The sequence below is a fragment of the Apis laboriosa genome, unplaced genomic scaffold (assembly GCF_014066325.1).
Source record: "Apis laboriosa isolate Shangri-la unplaced genomic scaffold, ASM1406632v1 scaffold112_cov148, whole genome shotgun sequence".
Classification (NCBI taxonomy): Eukaryota; Metazoa; Arthropoda; class Insecta; order Hymenoptera; family Apidae; genus Apis; species Apis laboriosa.
The window spans coordinates 5,663,859-5,682,639 of NW_025220865.1; the positions used below are offsets into that span (position 1 = coordinate 5,663,859).

At 40.4% G+C, this 18,781-nt stretch overlaps 1 protein-coding gene across 10 annotated transcripts in view; it reads right to left on the minus strand.

Annotated features, from left to right (window-relative positions):
- LOC122713978 (AF4/FMR2 family member lilli-like) overlaps nt 1-6,173 on the minus strand; it is a 446,526-nt gene extending 440,353 nt beyond the window's left edge. For 3 of the 10 annotated variants that reach the window (XM_043934920.1, XM_043934946.1, XM_043934936.1), the window contains exon 1: nt 5,279-6,160. The gene's annotated coding sequence lies outside the window, so the exon portion shown is untranslated. Of the gene's footprint in view, nt 1-5,278 lie in introns of all 10 variants that reach the window. The other 7 variants (XM_043934913.1, XM_043934883.1, XM_043934974.1 and 4 more) reach the window with 6 other exon arrangements.
- Nucleotides 6,174-18,781: the final 12,608 nt, after the last annotated feature.

The window sequence follows — 18,781 nt, forward strand, 5'->3', positions numbered from 1 at the left end:
TTTTTTTTTTTTTTTTTTTTTCCTTTGTAACAACGTTAAAAAATACACGCCGGATCATCGATATTACGAACTTTTGTACGTAGTTTTGGAACACGTATGCCCTCTTGCGGAATAATTCACGAACTAATAATATTTATTAGCGAATTGACAAGTTAAAGTAAATACAATGGATTTTTTTCATTAAATATTATTAAATATCAAATTATTAAATCTTAAAGTATACAGCTATTTGAACTAAAGAGAGAATCAAAAAGAGAGACGCGTATAATACGTAAACTTGTAAGCGATAGATATCTAGCTATATGAATTTTTCACGCGAGAAACCAATTTTACTATGTTATAAGGAAAAGAACATCTTATAGAACTATTTTTCACAAGATTTTAAAAATAAAATAGATACCTTCCGAACGTGAAATAAAAATGTGTCTCCATAAGATGCAATTTTTCGATCGGTCTACGCGTAACGCGAAGAGATAGGTCAGCCACGAGGAAAAAGAGGAACGAAGACGGGGAGACGGAATATATATAAAAGATCCGGATGAAAAGAGAGAGAAAGGGAATGTTGTAAGACTATAAGTTCGTTCAAGCGTCCAAAAAAGGGGAACATAAGAACACCCGTGGATTTTCGTTGATGTATCGCTCGAGGCATATGCGCGCTAGTGGTCCGGAGAGAGCGGGATACAACGACAGAGAGCGGGCGCGATGACGGGAGAAAGAGAGAAATATTTGTAGGTTACGTTGGCGGGTCAACGCCACCTATCTCTCCCTCGCGAGAGTAGCCTGTCACGGGACTAAAATTAAAACGAGGCACACCCACCCCGCCTACACACGTACACGATGCCCAGAAATGTTCAGGGACAGACACCAGAATCGTCCTTAAGGCTTCGAGCTTTCTCTCCCTTTCTCTTTCTCATCGTTAACGTTGCCAACACGTTATATACACACTGTGTGTATACACTCGTTGCTCCTTTGTGCTTTCAGCCTCGACGGCTCGCCTGTCCTTCAACGTAACGCAACGACGCGTCTCACGGATTGCGTTGTCGTTCGCAAGTGTGTCCCCTGTGCGCGCCACTACCTCTTCCTGCTCCCTCCCCATCAACTTTCTTTGATGAGCTTCTAATAAGCCAGCAACGTATACACCGGCCACGTATCTGCTTTCATATCTCTTCACTCTCGCTCCGTCACACGACTACGCTATGCGACGCGACACAACGGCAATCCTACAATACAGCGCGCCTCTTTTTCGTACGCTTTCCACGTTCACACGGATGCAACTGGTGCGCGAGCATTTCTATCCCGTGGTTATATACATGTACGTGGAAACGAAGTTTCGTCGAGGTTCGTAATCTAGATGGCCTTCTCGAGTTATCGATCGGCCCCACGCGTCGATAAGTTTCCCATACCGACCGCGGACATCGTGGTGATTATGTTGTCCTAGAAGAGTCGCGCGACGACACGGAGGCAGAAATACCGCGATTAGAAGCACATATATCTGGCGTGGCGTCGCGTGTAACCAGTCGGACGATCTGTGAAACGATTTACGACTTCGAGGGCCGGCCGCGATCCTGCCGGCACGACCAGCGAAAATTCGCCCGCGGATGTTTTGCGAGGATTGTAAATTAACGACATTTGATATAAATGTGATTTCTGTTGGCACCCAACCAACACGAAATGGTATAAATAGAAGTTCTTCGCCGGGGATCCCTACCGCGTTTGTAACTCTATACACAATTTCTGTGTGTTTTATTTTCGGGAACGGTTTTACCGTAAAAGCGTGACAAAAACGTGGAAACACACGAAGCTGGACGGCTCGCGGGAAACTAGAACTTCTGACACACTATTAACCAAGATAATTTCGACTCGGTTACGTCATGCAGTCCATAACACAAGCTTCTCTCTCTCTCTCCCTCTCCCTCTCCCTCTCTCTCTCTCTCCCTCTCTCTCTCTCTCTCTCTCTCTCTCTCTCTCTCTTCCCCTCATTCTATCTCTTTATTTCGCTCGCTATATCTATTCCGTGATCAAAGACGATGATGTCATGGGATAATTCCTACCGATTATAGAAGAATTACTCACGTTGATGTTTCCTAATTCAACACTGAATTCGAATAATTGCCGGATGAAAATTGTTTAAACGGTTCAAAATACCGAGTTTAACATTTCTATTTTTATAACACATGCATTGAAGATTTCCTTTTACAATAATAAAATTCATTCATAGTATCATCTTTGAAATATAAGATATCAATTTTCATGATATAGAAAAAAAAATGAAACTATCTTGAAAAGCAACGGCGCAGAATAGATAATATAGATAGATAACACATTTTATTCAACATGTAGATAACATGTTTATAATTGCGAAAATGGCAAAAATAAATTAAATTTTATGTAATTCATACATTTGTGTGGTGTAAATTTTCTCAAGCTTATATTTACCGTTCTATAATCACCATGCACAGCAGAGATAATAGAGACATAATGAAGATAAAATTCCTATGCTAACAAAAATAGCAATTCAACTGTCAAGATACTTCAAAACAACGATACAGAAGTTTCAATCTCATAGCTATTAGATTATTGCAAGTAAATGAGAAAAATACACTTGCCAGTAATATTAGTATTAAATCACTAAACTTTAAGTATATATTGTAACTTGTTAACTAAAATCCTTAAAAACGTATCTATAACCTATAAATTGTAGCTCAATGCATTAACATTATTAGTTAATCCTAATCATTGTACAAGAGAGTTAAAAATGAACTCCAACGTATTCAATTAGCATCATTAATTGAAACGAGTTCTATCCAATTTTAATTTCAATTTTAATCAAATCATCAAACAAGCAAGCAACATTTCTCCATTATTCGATCAAACAGATCTAATCTTAATATACACGCGAACAAGAATCGCGAACGCAAAAAAACAATTATCCCAAAGATAAATTTTGGAATAATTCGCATTCTATTATTACTCGTCTCTTTATTTCAATCTTCAACAATACTTCCGGCATGCACGCGGTCTATACAGTACCGTCATAGGTGTGACTTCCTGTGATCGCTATAAACAAGGACGCCGTGTTTTAAAAAGGGTTCGGAGTATGTACTATACTAATGTAAGATTGAATAGGATAAAAGACACCGAGGTCGGAATGTTAGTGGGACACGCCCACAAAGGTACTGTAATTTGATGCGTAGAGTTCGTACACCGATACGTGTAGGATGTATTTCGCATCAATTCGTTCAATATTCACAAGCATGTAGAAATTAATCTTTCATTGTGTATATAAAAATAATATTTATCTCCATTAATTAGGAATCGTTGGAAAATAGATAAAAGAAAAATGATGATAAGATATAGATATATTGATTTTTTTTCGAGCTTTTCAATTTTCAACAAGATTATTACAGAAATATTTTGACAAATATTTTTAAAAAATTCTTAACAAAATATACATTTATAACTTTGTATTTTGATTTGTTATCGATCGAAATAAAATATAGTAATTTAGAAATATATTTCTAAATTTATTAAATTTATTAATATTAAATTTTAAGTTTTATTTCAGATTTATGTTCAATGTAAGCGCAATTTAATTGCAAAATATAATTATTTCTTATTATAATTATTTTTATGAAAAAACTAAATCTTTATGTAATATTTTAAAATATTTATGATTTTCAAACGTTTCTAATATTTATTCCGAAAAAAAAAATCAAAACTACAAATAACTCGCATATATATTCATATTGGAACGCGAAATGATCGAAAAATCTGTCTCTTGCACAGTTGAAAAAATACGTCATAAATAATATTTATATCAGAGAACTATATTTTTATTTATAAAAATATAATCCACTATCTTCCTAATCATTAAGTATTATATTGATCAATTTAATCATCAAGATATTTATATTATTAACGAAAAATAAAATACGTATTTGCTTGATTGGTAGTCCATGCTTGTCAAAAAACAATCCATAATATGTTCAAAAAAAAGAATTTCAATGGGAAATGAATGTGTACATTACGATAAAGAATCTGTGGAAAATAGTGAAACGTTATTCTACCATTTGTGAAAAAAATAGAAGTCACGATATTTATCACAGCCACCAACTAGACACTCTAAAGTAACGAGTTTCGCGAGTGCTCTTCTCACGCATCATATTATCTTGTTTTAGGAACGTGCCCGGTACAGGTGATGCATCTACATCAGTAACCACGAGCCCTAGAGGCATACCAAGCTTCAGACCTGTCTACATCCACGGTATTTTTACCCGTGGAAGGAAAACTTCACGAGAATTATATCGTCGGGCACTTTTGCCGTGGATCGCAAACAGCGAGCGAGTCATTAAATTATACACAACTTTCACGACGAAACCGGTTGAATATAAAATTCGAAACTATGGAATAATGTAAAATAATATTAAGAAAAAAGTAGAGATGGTATTATCGAAATGGAGTAAAATACGCGATAAAAAGCGTCACGTTAACGACTCTTGTACCGCGTGAAGAAAGGAGAATTTAATGACACGTGGTTAATCGGTTGTCGGATATTTGCACACGTAACGTGCGTTACACGGGTTTAATACGTGGGTTTTGTGTGACACTTACAATGGAACTTTACAACGATTCTCAATGAAAGGTTCGTGTAGAAACGAAAACGTGACAGGTCAAGATGTCAATAATTTCATGTGCAAATTCAAGAACCGCAGTAATGTATTTGCGCGCGTTTTTTTCTGCGTTGCGGTGGTAACGAAGAAAACAACGATAACACGCGCGCATTAAGATCAACAATTTTAATAATGACAGACATACCTACGATTCGAAGGTTATGTTTCTTATGACAACCTTGGTTACCGTATGGTGAACAAAATCGCGTGCAATATGGAACAACGATAAGTCTGCTACCGAACAGAAACGTAAAAATGTGGCGACAATTCAAATGAGTCAACGACACGCGATAAGCGGAATGAACATCCGAGTGAAAAATATGTAAAATGAGTTTCGTAAAATAATCTAAGTAGCTCGTGAACAGCATAAACAAATAAAATGGTACATCATCGTTTCTGCAACGGCGTAAAAAACGCAATTACGGAAACGATGACGTCATCGGTATGACGAGGTAAACCATAATATATGTCCAAATGCATACAGCACAGCGCCCACGCGCGGGCAATGGCGTGTACGACTTATTGCTCTATAGCTGCACGTATACGAACATATATAGATGTACACGTACACATACATATGTATCGTAAAATAGAGAGCTCTGTACTACCTTGCGCCGGAACACGCGGAGGTATCAGCCGCGATCTCGCCGTGATGTCGGTCACCGTGACAGGTTAGGCGGTCGGTGAGACTTCGCTGCTTCTTTGGAGCTTGCAACTTCTCACTGTAGTAACGAACAACACACAAAAGTACATATATATCTTATTTGTCAGCACTTATTTCAACGATGACACGGCTTGTTCTTTCAACGTGTGACATACGAGCTTCGCTTTAATAGCCGTTTCCTTTGGACGCTGCACTTGCTCTCTTTCTCACTAACGAGAAACGGCGAAAAATATACTTTTCCTTTTATTACTCTCACTTTACAGTTCCGGTCGATCAGCCGGATCGCGACACACGAAGAAAACCACGAAAACTTGTTCTCACTTTAACAACGCTGGCCCGGATGTGTGCTCAACTGCTGCACTGTTCCAACTCATAATCAGTTTACTCGATCACAAGAATTCCGTTTTTATGTTCGCTCGCGCTTTCCCTTCAATACATCCGCTGCTAAAAACCACGCGCGACTAGACGACGATTGCAAGAGCAATAACGACGACGTACTGCGTGTGCGACGATGACGACGGCAGTAGCAGCAGCGGCGACGGCGGCGGTGGCGGCAGCAATGGCGACGACGAACAACGACGAACGACGTCGGAGGGACCGGCTGATGAAACGGGGCAAATATATGCAGCTGACGATTTTATAAGAGGGTGAAAAGGTAAGGCGAGCAATGCTGGTTAGGCGACGGGATTGCGACTGCTTGCTGCTTGCTTGGCTAGCCGCTAGCGGGGGCCTGGCGCGACACCGACTGTCCGATGCCAGCGCCCCCTCACCCCTCCCCCTCCCCTCTGCCGTTCCCCTTTCGCCCCCACCTCACTTGTCCCACCACTTCTCTTCCACTACTTGCCCGCCTTCTACCTTTCTCACTCTTCACCCTACCACACGCACACCAATCTATTTCTCCTACTCTCTCTTTCCTTCTCTCCAGCCGCTTTCTCATACCATTTCATTCGTTCCTTCACATTCCCCTCCGTCTGTCTCGCTTAATCACACCTACGGTCTTGTACGATTCACACACTCGACCATCAATTCCTCTCTTCTTCGTCTAACATTTTATATCTCTCTCTCGTTCCTCGTTTAATACGCAACGGCTTTACGTTTCCTCTCCTTCTACCATCTATCGCACAACTATGCACCCTCACTAATTCGAACTCCCTCATTTTCTCTCTCTCTCTCTCTCTCTTTCTCTTTCTTTCTGTCTTTCTCTCTCTGTCCCGCTCCCCTTCGCGTACTCCCTTCGCTTTATCATTCTCACCCTATCTTCGTTAGATCTCCCGACTCCGTCTCACTTGATCGTACGTACGAACTTTCGTGACACACACCGTCTCGCTCTCCCTTTCCATCTTTCTCTTTTTCTCGTTCCCTCTCTCTCGCTCTCTTTACCCTTCTTCTATCTTTATTCGACCACCGTTTATCTTCCTTTTCTCTCCTTTTCCCGACTACGAGGAGCCAGGATCCCTTCCCCCGCATAATATGAGCTACCCGTCTCGCCCCTCGCTGCACCCATGCGGCCGTATACCATGCCACGTCGCCGTCACCGCCACCACCGCTGCCGCCGTCGCCGCCGCCACCGCCGCCGACGATGAGGCACCAACCGCCCCTCTCCATGGCTCAATAAGCGTCGTTGGCGCGCATGCGCCGATCTAGTCCCCACCACCCACACTCTTCATTAGTCCATCTCTTTCTTTCTCGTGTCGCCTGACGACCCAGCCTGCTTACCCTGCTGGAGAACCGGCAATGGAGTTAGGTTAGGTTTGGTCGCGCATCGCCCGCTCACTATCACGCTCGCCGCGGGTAGAAGAGGGTTAGTCAATCTCTCTTTCTTGCTTTTTCTTTGCTCGGCTCTTCTCGTTCCTGCCTCTACGAAACAGAACTTGCAAACGCGTGTACTATACATCGGCGTAATCTTGTTTCTCTATGCGCTCGTGCGCAAGAAAAAAGGCAGAGCAAGAGAAAGAAGGACGTAAGGGGTAGCGAGATCTGAAGGAAAATTCTTTATATTCGATACCAACGATCTTTGCATATGCCATGACGCGTAACGAGTAAAGATCCTTAGACACGATAAACTTGGATCACTGCGTATTATTTGTACCGGCATAATACACGTATAAATATAATATACATAATATATAATATACAGAAGATCGATGTGTCCGCGAAAAACTATAATGATGGAAGATGATGCACGGTCAATTTTTTTCTCGAATTCCAGAATTTCCACGTAGCGATTCAACACCAACATCATCTCGATAAAGAATACTTTCACACACGTCACGCTTGATTTCACATTGGCGCTACATACAAATACACTGAACAAGTTAAACGGACTTTCGAGACGAAAAGAAAGGTGAAGGAACTTCTGGCTCGTACTGTACACCTGCTTAATCTCGTTCCCCTGGCGTACAGAAGAGAAGGGGGTAAAGTGACAGTGTGCGAGGGAGGCAACGAATGAGATCCGTAGAAAATTCTTTATACCGACGCCGATGGCCTCTGTGTGCTACGGTTCGCAGCGGGAAAAGATCCCGGTGTCTGATACAGAAGGACCGTGCATATCGTTTGCACGAATATCTCCGCCCGTACATTGTATACATACATATACTCTACGTATACAAACTTATCACGATCTATTGTTACTATTCGTTTTTTCATTCATTTTTATTTTATATTTTGATTCATCGATCTCGTTGACGAAAAGGAACCTGCAACTGCACGCATAACACGAATTTTTACTTGCATTTTTTAAAACACGTTCTAACACATTCAAATCGATACGATTTACGATTTAAAATTATCACGCGAGAAAAATGATATTAAAATTATTACCATCGTTATAGCACTGAATGAAAATGTCGACGAACTTTTTCAAACTGGTTGAAAGTACCTTCGATTCGAAACTCTTTCTTCAGGGATTCTCGATACCAACGACGGAAACGGAAGCGCACCATTCTCGCCTCGCTGCCTCTGATAAGCCGAGCATTCTGCTACCTACACGTACATAAATATACTTTCCGTTTCCAAAATCACGAAATTTAACGTGTTGCGTCGAAACACGTTATCTTAATATCCTTTGGTTCTCAATAAAAAACAACAATGCACCAATTCTATTATTGGTGAAACTCGTCGATCGAAAATCGACGTTCCCTCGAACGTAATTTTTCGATAGCACAGTTATCCATGTTTAATCCTGTCGAAATGGTTCCAGAGGCGAGCAACGCGTATCGAATAATTCCGTAGCGTTGAAAAATGAATAGCCTGTTCCAACGGCGGTATATATCGTACCAAGTCAGGTATACGTGTACATAAAAGTAAGAAAGAGAAGAGATAGAAGAACGCGCTCGAACGGAGGGTGGGTTGTGGAACGCAGAGGCTGTGAGCGGGATCCGTGGCAGCCGCTGAGGTGTGATACGGAACGTCGAGGGGGTACGAGGTGATATTTCTCATGAAACTGAACCGAATAAATTTTTAACAAAAACTGCTGACTCGCTACATTACTCTAGCTTCTCCTCCTTTTTTTCTTTTTTTTTTTTTTTCCCTTTTACAACCAGTCCGCTGCCATCTTTTTCATCCCGCCCGTATCCGTCGCTTCTCTTCTCTCCAACTGACACACCGCGTTACCGGAAATACGAGGGGTACCCCATTTGAGGTACCATCACGCGACAAAATTTATTTGAATATCCGATTGTATATAACTTTTGTGAAATATTCCAAGTATCCACGAAGGATAAAATGTCACAAAAAAACAACACCGTTAAAGTCTCGGGAATTATTTCTTTTTCCTTGGCGTTTTAGGAGGGTAGGAAGACGGCGAGCCGTACGAGTGGCCGTTTCATCGCTACTATCCGCGTATACGAGCGTGATTCGGTTTCGCGTTAATGTACACATGCTGGCCATTGCAACGCTTTTACAGTGTGTATTGTTTTATGGATACTGGACGGTGTAATATCGCCCAACCTCCTCACAATTTAACGAAAAGATAACGAAGGAAGATTGTTAATGCTGCCACGCGTTTCCTCCGGTAACAACGGTATCAACGTAACCACAAACCACGTAAACGGGATGTAAAACGGAAATGCGGTTCGGTCTATTGCGAACACGGTGTCAGCTAATTTTAGACGAGTCAATAAACAAGTGCAATTTCGGTTTGTAACGCGATAAAAAGAGATTAATCCCAGATATTCCCAGAAAAAATAACACGAAGAGAGACACACAGTGTCTCAATTCACGTTCCTAATTCTTCTAGCATTAAACTTGCTCAGAAATAATTAGATTAATTGAATGAAAGACACGAATGAATAAAATATATATATATATATATATGTAAATATTTTCTCCAAGTATATATCGATTTACTTTTTAAAAAATCGATCAACAATATTTTTCGAACGAAGTTCGTCTCCATCCAACAACGCAAACATCGTTAAATCGGAAAGTGAACGATTTAACGACCCTGACCAGTGGTTTTGACAGCGTCCATGAAAGAACAAGCATCGTTACGTAACCAGTCATTGGTTTTTTGAAAAGGAAACTTTCCCTCTGAACCATTGTGCCCCTGGCAAAGGTGAAGCTAATGAGCGCGGCTTTTTACACACAAAAAAAAAAAAAAAAAAAAAAAGGAAGAGAGTAGGATCCAGGTTGGATAGGAGGGGTGGAAAAAGGGAAAAAAGGAAAATTTTCAACGGTGTAAAGTAGGAATAGGAAGAGAGCGATTCGATCTTCAACCCCTCGGAACCATTTCATTCCGCGGAAGGGAATCTTCCGAATCGAGAAACAAGCGTAACGCCGCGCCGAATGGAGAGAGAGAGAGAGAGAGAGAGAGAGAGAGAGAGAGAGAGAGAGGATAAAAACCCCCTCGAGGTTCGACTCAGCATCCCACGATATCTACATCTATTTTTGGCCACGGTCAGCTGTACTTGCACGGCATTAGCATAATGAAGACAGTTCGTCTCCTCTCGTTCTCTTGGGCAACGCGTGTCCATCTCGTTTCCCAGCCCTACACGCGCGCACATACCGCGAAAGCGCACCTATCTCTCTCCTCCTCCCCCTCCTCTTCCTTTCTCCGTGTGTCTACTTATCCTACCTATCTGATCATCTGTTTCCTACTTCCCTTTAAACTGTTTGCATAAAATATTATACGACGCGAAAATTCTCGAGTAGAGTCGTTGGAGTAAAAGTTTGAAAACGAGCATCACGTTGGGGGAGGAGGAAATAAATTAAGAGGGGGAGAGGAAGAAAAAAAAAAAAAAAAGAAGAAGAAAAACGGAAGATCCTCTTTTTTCTTTTTTTCCCTTTTCCCTCCAGAAATGGAAATACTCGTTTCATCGAACGAGAGAAAAGAGATTTTTTTTTTTTTTTTAATTAAACGTTCATAGGTACGCAATAAACCCTACGAGTTTAAACCTCGAAAGACGCAGTTTGGTAGCGAGGCGAGCGCTGCGCAAGAGGAAAGGGTCGAGTGGACCAGGGAGGGAGGAGAAGCAGGGGGGGGCAGGGAGAGAGAGGTGAGCGGCGAGGAGAAGAAGCGGCAAGGCGATGACAAAGCAAGAAGGGAGCCATCGCGAAAGGGAGGAGGGCGCGAAGGTAAAGGGGGAGAAAACCTGCTCCAAGACGGCGCATCGCGGCGTACTAACAATACAATAAGATAACAAGCTAGGGCGGGGAGGAAGGGAGGGAGGGAGCCGTGCCGTAACCTGACTTTCGTGGATAACTCGGCTCGCGCGCGACCTCCTCGTAAATACCCTCCACACACGATATTTTGCCCCCCACGAGCAGCCTAATCTTCGCCGAAGAGAGAGAGAGAGAGAGAGAGAGAGGACTCATAATCCACTCCCAGTGATAAAATTGCCCGTTATTCAACGAGCGCGATCGTGCGCCATTTCCGTCTCGTGGGACAAGCATTCGTCGCAGTAACCATAACCCCGTGTGTAACGAGAGTTGCCGAAGAAATTGCGCGCCCTTGTCTCCTCCGTATCTGCTTATTCCAGGGGAAGTAATTTCATTTTTTTCTTTTTTTTTTTTTTTTTTTCTTTTTTGGTTAATGCATATGACGGCCGGTGATTATTATTCTCCTTTGCGAGGATAGAGAAACAAGGAATTTGTGGACGTCTGTGAAATAGTGTGCATTTCTGAAATGAATTTGCGAAAAAAAAAAAAAAGATTTGTGGATAGATAAGCAGATAACGTAATTGGAAAGATGATATTTCTACAACACCTTCCTCCTTTTCTAAATATAAATTACGATGTTGTACGTTGTATGAATGACGTCGATTATACGGGTGCTTCTCGCTTTAAATAGATTTATGGGGCGTCGTTGACTGTAAACAGGTGGCAAATCGAGGTAAGACTACCTGAGTGTAAAGTAGGCAAAGGGATTATCGCAAATAATGGAATGGTGGCCGACTCCGATCCCGACCGAGAAACCGAAAGGCACAGTCGGTGGGGTTTGGCTATGGGTTTGAAGTGAAAAGAAACCACTTTGGAAAATCATTCGTGTTCGTCCAACGAAAAAGAAAGAAAATTTCGTAAGATTAGAAGACATCGTAATCAAAATAGAAAAATTATATATATATATATATATATATATATATATAGAGAGAGAGAGAGAGAGAGAGATATTCAAAATATTTATCATGAATTTTTTCCAAAAAATGGATAATTATATTTATTTACGAAAGCAACAATTACGAATTATTCATTTTCAGCCGATTGGCCTCTCCGTTGTTAAACGACATTTTTAGTCGCAAGATCGTACATATTCCATTAATATCGCCGAGTACATTAATTCTAATTATTCCGCCATGGTAAAATGTTGAATGGAATTAACGACCGTTTGTCGTTTGTCTTCGTCATCGCCGTTCGTACGACTTCATCTTTATTAATAGTTGAGTATTTTTCTTAACTTGTTTCAATATCTATTCCGTTCTTCTTTTTCTTTTTCTTTTTTTTTTTTCAAATCATGAGAAAAGTCGCATCTACTTATTATTGCATTTAAATCATTAGATATACAGAATGATGATATGAAAGATTGGAAATAAGAGATGTCTAAAAAAACGTTTATATATACAATTTTTACAAAAAACATTAATTGAAATATTTTTAAAGAAAAAAGTTTAGTTTTAACATTTATTCATAATTTTGAATTGAATCGTATTATTGTCAAAACATTTTCTCAAAAGTATATTCAGTTAATTCCTTCGTTAATTAAATCGCTTCGTTATCATAAAAACATATTTGCTTTTTAAATTTTCTTTAGAGAAAAAGAATTTCAAGTATTTGAATATTAAAAAAGGAGGATGCAACTCCTCTTCGAAAATAGGTTGGAAAATATTTCGAAAGTGATTTTTTTCTCTGCGTGTGTATGTGTATGTGTACTTATTATACGTCCATAATTATTTCTGAAGTATAGATACACACGTTTTAATCAATTTCCATTTCTATTTATCCATTTATTCACACGAAGCGAGATTATATTTTTGGACGGGCGAAAAAGATATCATTATCCGAAGGGATAGATCAGATCCGAAAGGAATATCAGACGCAATGACAACATCGTAAAGGGGCGAGATTTATTTCTTGAAAATTTTCCTTCTGCCACGAATCCTCGCTTCATTGCCAAACTAAACATCACGTCCCTCCTTCAATTCAGCCGACCTCGTCTTACTTTTCTTCTTCTTCTTCTTCTTCCTCCTTCTCCTCATCCTCCTCTTCCTCCTCCTCCTTCTTTTCTTTCACCCTCGTCTTGTTCTTCGCCTTCTTCCGCTCGTTCCCGATGACAGGAGTAATTACATTTTTATGTTGTTCCGACACGAGGCCGTACGTGACTGCAGCGAGATCAATTTGTCTCGAAGCCCGGCGTGTTCGCAATGGTAAATGTTATTTACTCGGAATAACGTCAAGAAAATGAAGAGAAAGAAATATAGGGGGAGTAATGAAAACACGATTGTACGGTGCAACGTCTCCTCTCCCCTCAACCAAGGCTTTTCCTACGATACGCCCGTATCTTTTTATAAATATCATATACAAATATTTAGATGTTTGCATCCCGTTAATTAAATTTCTTCGAGAATCGTTCAACGCCCGCGATAACGTTACGATACATCCTCCTCCCTCCCCCTTCCCCGAAGATTCGATACTTAATAGATTATAAAATCGATTATTCGTCGTAAAATTTTTTTAACTCTAATCTAATCTATATTCTAGAAAAGGATAGGAAAAAATTCCGGTTTACTACAATTATCGAAAACTTTCGCTATTAATTCCATACAAAAAAAGGTATCTGGTGATTTATGAAACGAGAGAGAGAGAGAGAGAGAGGCGTAAAAGCTCGCGGGATGTTACGTGTATGGAAAAGTTTCGCAAAATTTATCACAAAGTTCGAGCATAGTGCGAGGCATACTTCACTGATAATTATCGGTCTTGGGTTTTACGAGTGAACATCATTCCCGATTTTCGCAATAAATACTCGAACACCGCTTATTTCAGTGACGTTGATGCGCCCGGCCGATCGGCCGTCGCGCAAAGTGTACTTCAATTAATCGATCACTTCCAACGTAATCCCGATTGACTTATAACTGGGTCGTTTGTAATCCGTAACACGGCGTATCGGATGATTTACTATTTCTATACTTAAAAATATGACCGATCGTGTAGGACCGATCTCAGGCACTTAATGCATTAAGATCCTTTCGATTCGGCGTCAACAAGTCCCCGTCATCTTTCCATTACGTAATTGGAAGAAAAGGGAAATCGAAAGTAATAATTAATAAATCGTAACGCGTTAAATGACTCGATTAGAAAATAATAAGATAGATACTTAAAAGTTTCAAAATAACAGTAGTTTTGCAAAGAAATCGAACAATCAGAAATCAATATTCTCTGTGGATTTTGTTTAGATGAATGACGTAACCGCGAGAAGTTTTATTTATTATGCGAAATATTTACGATCGCGCGCAAATTATCGGACCATTTACATAACGCGAAGATATGAAATCATCGTTGCAATAATTTATATTTATTCTAATATCGTCTAGATAAATATTACGTAACAAACTCTATATATATATATATATAGAAATACGGGAGAAAGAAAAATAGGTAATAAAAAGATCGGATAAAAAAATTGAAATGGAAGAAACGAAAATCATATTATTTAACTAGGAAAGATTAATGTGTTCGAATACGGGGTTGATTAAAACTTGAACGATTATTATTATTATTATTATTATTATTATTAAGCGTATGCCTTAAGCCTTAATAATAATTCGAGAGGATCGAAAGTTTGCTCGGAGGAGAGGGGGGGGGGGATGAATCGTATCGCGATGACGCAAAGCAATTTGATCTTCTGCCTGTGTACTCCAGTTGTTAACCAAAAATACTACGACAATAACTGTCAGAAGTTTTCTTTTAGTGTCCATCGATTTGACATTCTTCTATAAATGGTGGATAAAACCCGGTACGAGGACCTCGACCGATTCTAAGAAATCGGCTCGTAATCAGAGGGGGGTTGACGGTAGTTTAGCTTCGCGATTAGTCAGCCCTTGCGCCGCTACACACCCCGTTGGTCGTGTGCGTCCCTCTCTCTCTCTCTCTCTCTCCCTCTCTCTCCCTCCTCCACCAACGTTGCATGTATATACGACGCTCGAGTCCCTCTTCTTTCGTGAGTCACTGACGGAAATTACGATCGATCGAACAGGAACGAACAAACGAAGTAAAGGTTGCGTCCTGGCGTCGCGTTCCTACCAACAATCCTCCTCGCGTCTCTCTTATCGTAAACGCGTTTAGGACACCGATGACACTGGATGACGGAACGTCTTTGTCGAAATTTATTCCCGCCACGTGCCCCCCCCCCCCTCCCTCCGCTTGATCTTGTTAGCCCCCTACGACGAGGATAGTGTCGATAGTCTTTTGTACACGTGACGCAAAGAGAGATAAAAATTTCGTTGCTTCCGAATATTTTCGAAAATCCTTCCCTATTCTCCATCTCCGTCTTTCGCTATTAACTCCATACAAAAAAGGTAATCTCGAGCGGAAAGAAACAACGTCAACGATGTTTCTGATTGCGGTTGATGGAATTGATCCACCTTTCGAATCGATGATAGATAAATTTAGTACGAAAAAATTCGCATAACGTTCGTATATTATTCGTATATATATCGTATATTATTTGTTCGACTCGTCCTCGCTCGAGAGATATCGTTAGACTGGAATATCGTAGGAAGAAAGGATTCCGTACACCTGAAGATAAGGGTGGCGCGATTCCGTGGTTGATCTTTCATCAATTTTCGTCAACGGCGAAAGGCGAAATCTTTCATGTTTCATCCGGCGTGCGCCCGCAAAGCACCTTGTTTTCCGGGGAATCTCCTTCAAGGAAAATGATGGACATTCTTGGAGGATGTCCCCGGTGTCTCCCTGTGCGTCCTTTAAATCTTTTCTTTCCTGGAATGATGATAAAGCGACGGCGGCGGTTACTGAATATTTACACAAAAATCCCTCCCGAATCGATCGAAAACGTTTCCCCTTTCCGTAACGGAGATCCAAATTATCATTAATAAACGCATTCATCTTGTGCATCCAAGCCTCATACTTTTTAAATTTAGAAATTCCTTTTGTTTAAATTCCTTCCTCTCGTGCCTCTTTCCAGCATCGAATATTTTATCATTTTTCCAATGAGAACACGTCTCGAGACGTGTTCGAGGATCGTTGTGTCCTCCATTAATTTTTTTTTTTATATTCCACGTCCCCAAGAATATTACAATAACACTTGAAGAACGTTTCTCGAAACATACTTCAATTACATATTTCAGAAACATATTTCAAATGGAAAAATTAAACCAATCTAGGTAATACCGATGAATTGACCGGAGGAAATGAAATTTGAAATCACGAAAATTTGCAAAACGTGGCCATAATTTTTCTGAATAGAGTTAAATTTTGATTATTCGAGGGATGAACCCATTTCGGGATAGAGGCAAAGTTTTCGCGGTGTTAACGCGGTAGAAGAACGGTGGAGCCAATTTTCAATTTCGAACTTCGGTTATTAGCGTGTGTCATCGTTCCGCGAAAGAGCCATTCGTTCGCCCTCGCGCTATTACCACCCCACCGATGCTGATCGTAAAACTCGCGTAGAACGCGTTGCGTTTCCCAGCCGCAAAAAGATTTTCCTAAGCGACCGAGACTAAGGTAGCTGGTAGGAAATCAATGCGGCGATAACACACGCGCGCACCCAACACACGAACACGTCTAAAGTAAGTGCGCGTCTGGCTCGTATCCAGATGCGTTTACCGATGAGACATTTTTCTGCATAAAAGAACAGCTGGGATACGATTACGGTGTTGGGTATGGAGAGCCATCAGTCGTTATGCTTTATTTTCTGTAGCTGGTACAATATTGCGAGTCGTATCGAAACTATGGTATTGGCTCCGATATTTCTCAGATTGATTGTTTATCGCTTTTCCCCTTCCAACGTGAAAATCTTGCTCGAAAATATCATGGCTGGAATTTCGAAAATTTCTTCTTAATATTCAAGAAAAAAGAAAATATTGCATCGCGAGAAATCATTTGGAAAAGAATTATATACGAGTTGTACACATTTTTATCACTCATTGCCAATATATTGGAACGCATTAATCCGCTTATATACCATAAAATTTAAATATCACCGATATTAGTCGCACATATTAGTTCATCGATATTACAAACAAATTAACATTCACAGTTATATTAAATTAACAACAGTTGCATTAATATGCGAATAAAGTTTAATAAGTAATAATGTTATTCAATTAGTAATCGCGTTAATAATATATCCCTCCACCGCGCGTTTATATCAATTTCTATCCGATTCTATCCGAACTGTGCACACCATTACCGATCAAAAATTTCGAAATTTCTCTCCAATATCTACTGGTTGAATAATTACTCTTTTCACCGTTACCACGTTACATACTTCATCTCCATTTCCAATGAACGACGAAAAGGAGAAAAATTGGATCCGAATCGATAACAATATCCAAAAATTCTCGCCATCTTGATACGGCCGCGTATGAAAACACGTGGCGCAAAGTTGGAAGAAATTCGACACGCTCGGATCTTTGGCGAAGATCGAGGAGGGCACGAGATGGGTCCCACGGGTAATGACCCGGGAAGAGGATAAATATAAAGATCGCTCGCCTAAGAGATTCCGAGCATACGCGACCCCCTGCGTAGCAGTGCTGGTAGCCGGCTGCCAGTCCCTGGCCTTTGATCGGATTGTTCCAGGGCGAGGCATTCATAGAGGAATCCATGACCAGTCTCAACACCGATTCTTTCGATCCGGTTCGCGTCCGTGTCGCAAGCGGCCACCGACGGCTCCCCCCTCCCTTCTTCCAACGACCTTTGCAACCACGACTACCCCTTGTTGAGAAAAAATTATACACCGCGCCTTTATTCATATTTCTCCGCATTATTTCTCGTAATCCCTCTCCTCGTAGGGACAGGTTAGATCTCCACGGGCGTATCCAATATATAAAATCGCGCGCCGTCTTCCCAAGCGATAAGACCGGTTCTGGCGCTACTCCAGCGCCACGGATCCATCTTATCTTTTTCCTAAATACGTTGACAAGATTCGGCCGGGAGTGTTAAGCCGTCCTTTTCTTTGGATATATACATATATCATGTCGATCTTGATTAACGAAATGGATCGTCGATTTAACCGATCGACTAATTTTCGATTAATTTTACAAGTTTCGTGAGAAACTTTGTGAAATTTTTTTACTCGATTTATTCGTGGAAATTTCGTTTCTCTTTTTTCCCTCTTTCTCCTTGTCTTCTTGGATATGTATATATAATTAGAGATGGAAAAATTTTCTCGTTAGGGATGAAGTTAACTTTATGGAGAATGTTAATTTATTTTCGTTAGAGGATATACTTGCGGAGGAAGATTAAGATATTAATTTAAAATGTCTCGAAGGATATTCTTTGATTTATGATTCGTGTGTTTCTGTGTTGCTTGATCGATGAAGCAATTGAATTTACGATCTTGTTTCGATGATGTTCAGAATCAATTGGAATGTATATTTGTAGACACATTCGTGTGTGTAATTCGAATAATAATATATTTAAAAGACGATATACAAAAGAGTGAAAATCAAATTCGTGAAATAATTCTTATCCACTCAAAAATATAACCGCTACAACCGAAACCGATGTTTTACAAAAATTGGATCGTACACGTCGTGTTTCCATTTCTACATTCCTTTCTACCATGTACATACGGATATTTCTTACGCAGATATAGAGAAAACGATCTTTTGAAGCCTTTGATAGGTCACCGGAAGGGAATGGCTACGACCAACAACATTTCTCAGATGACAAATAAGAAAGCAGCGAATCTACGCGGTGCATCGAGGAGATATATCTATCCAGTTTATTGAGAGGCGATCTATGCATTATGAAACAATCGTGAAAGCAGATAGAA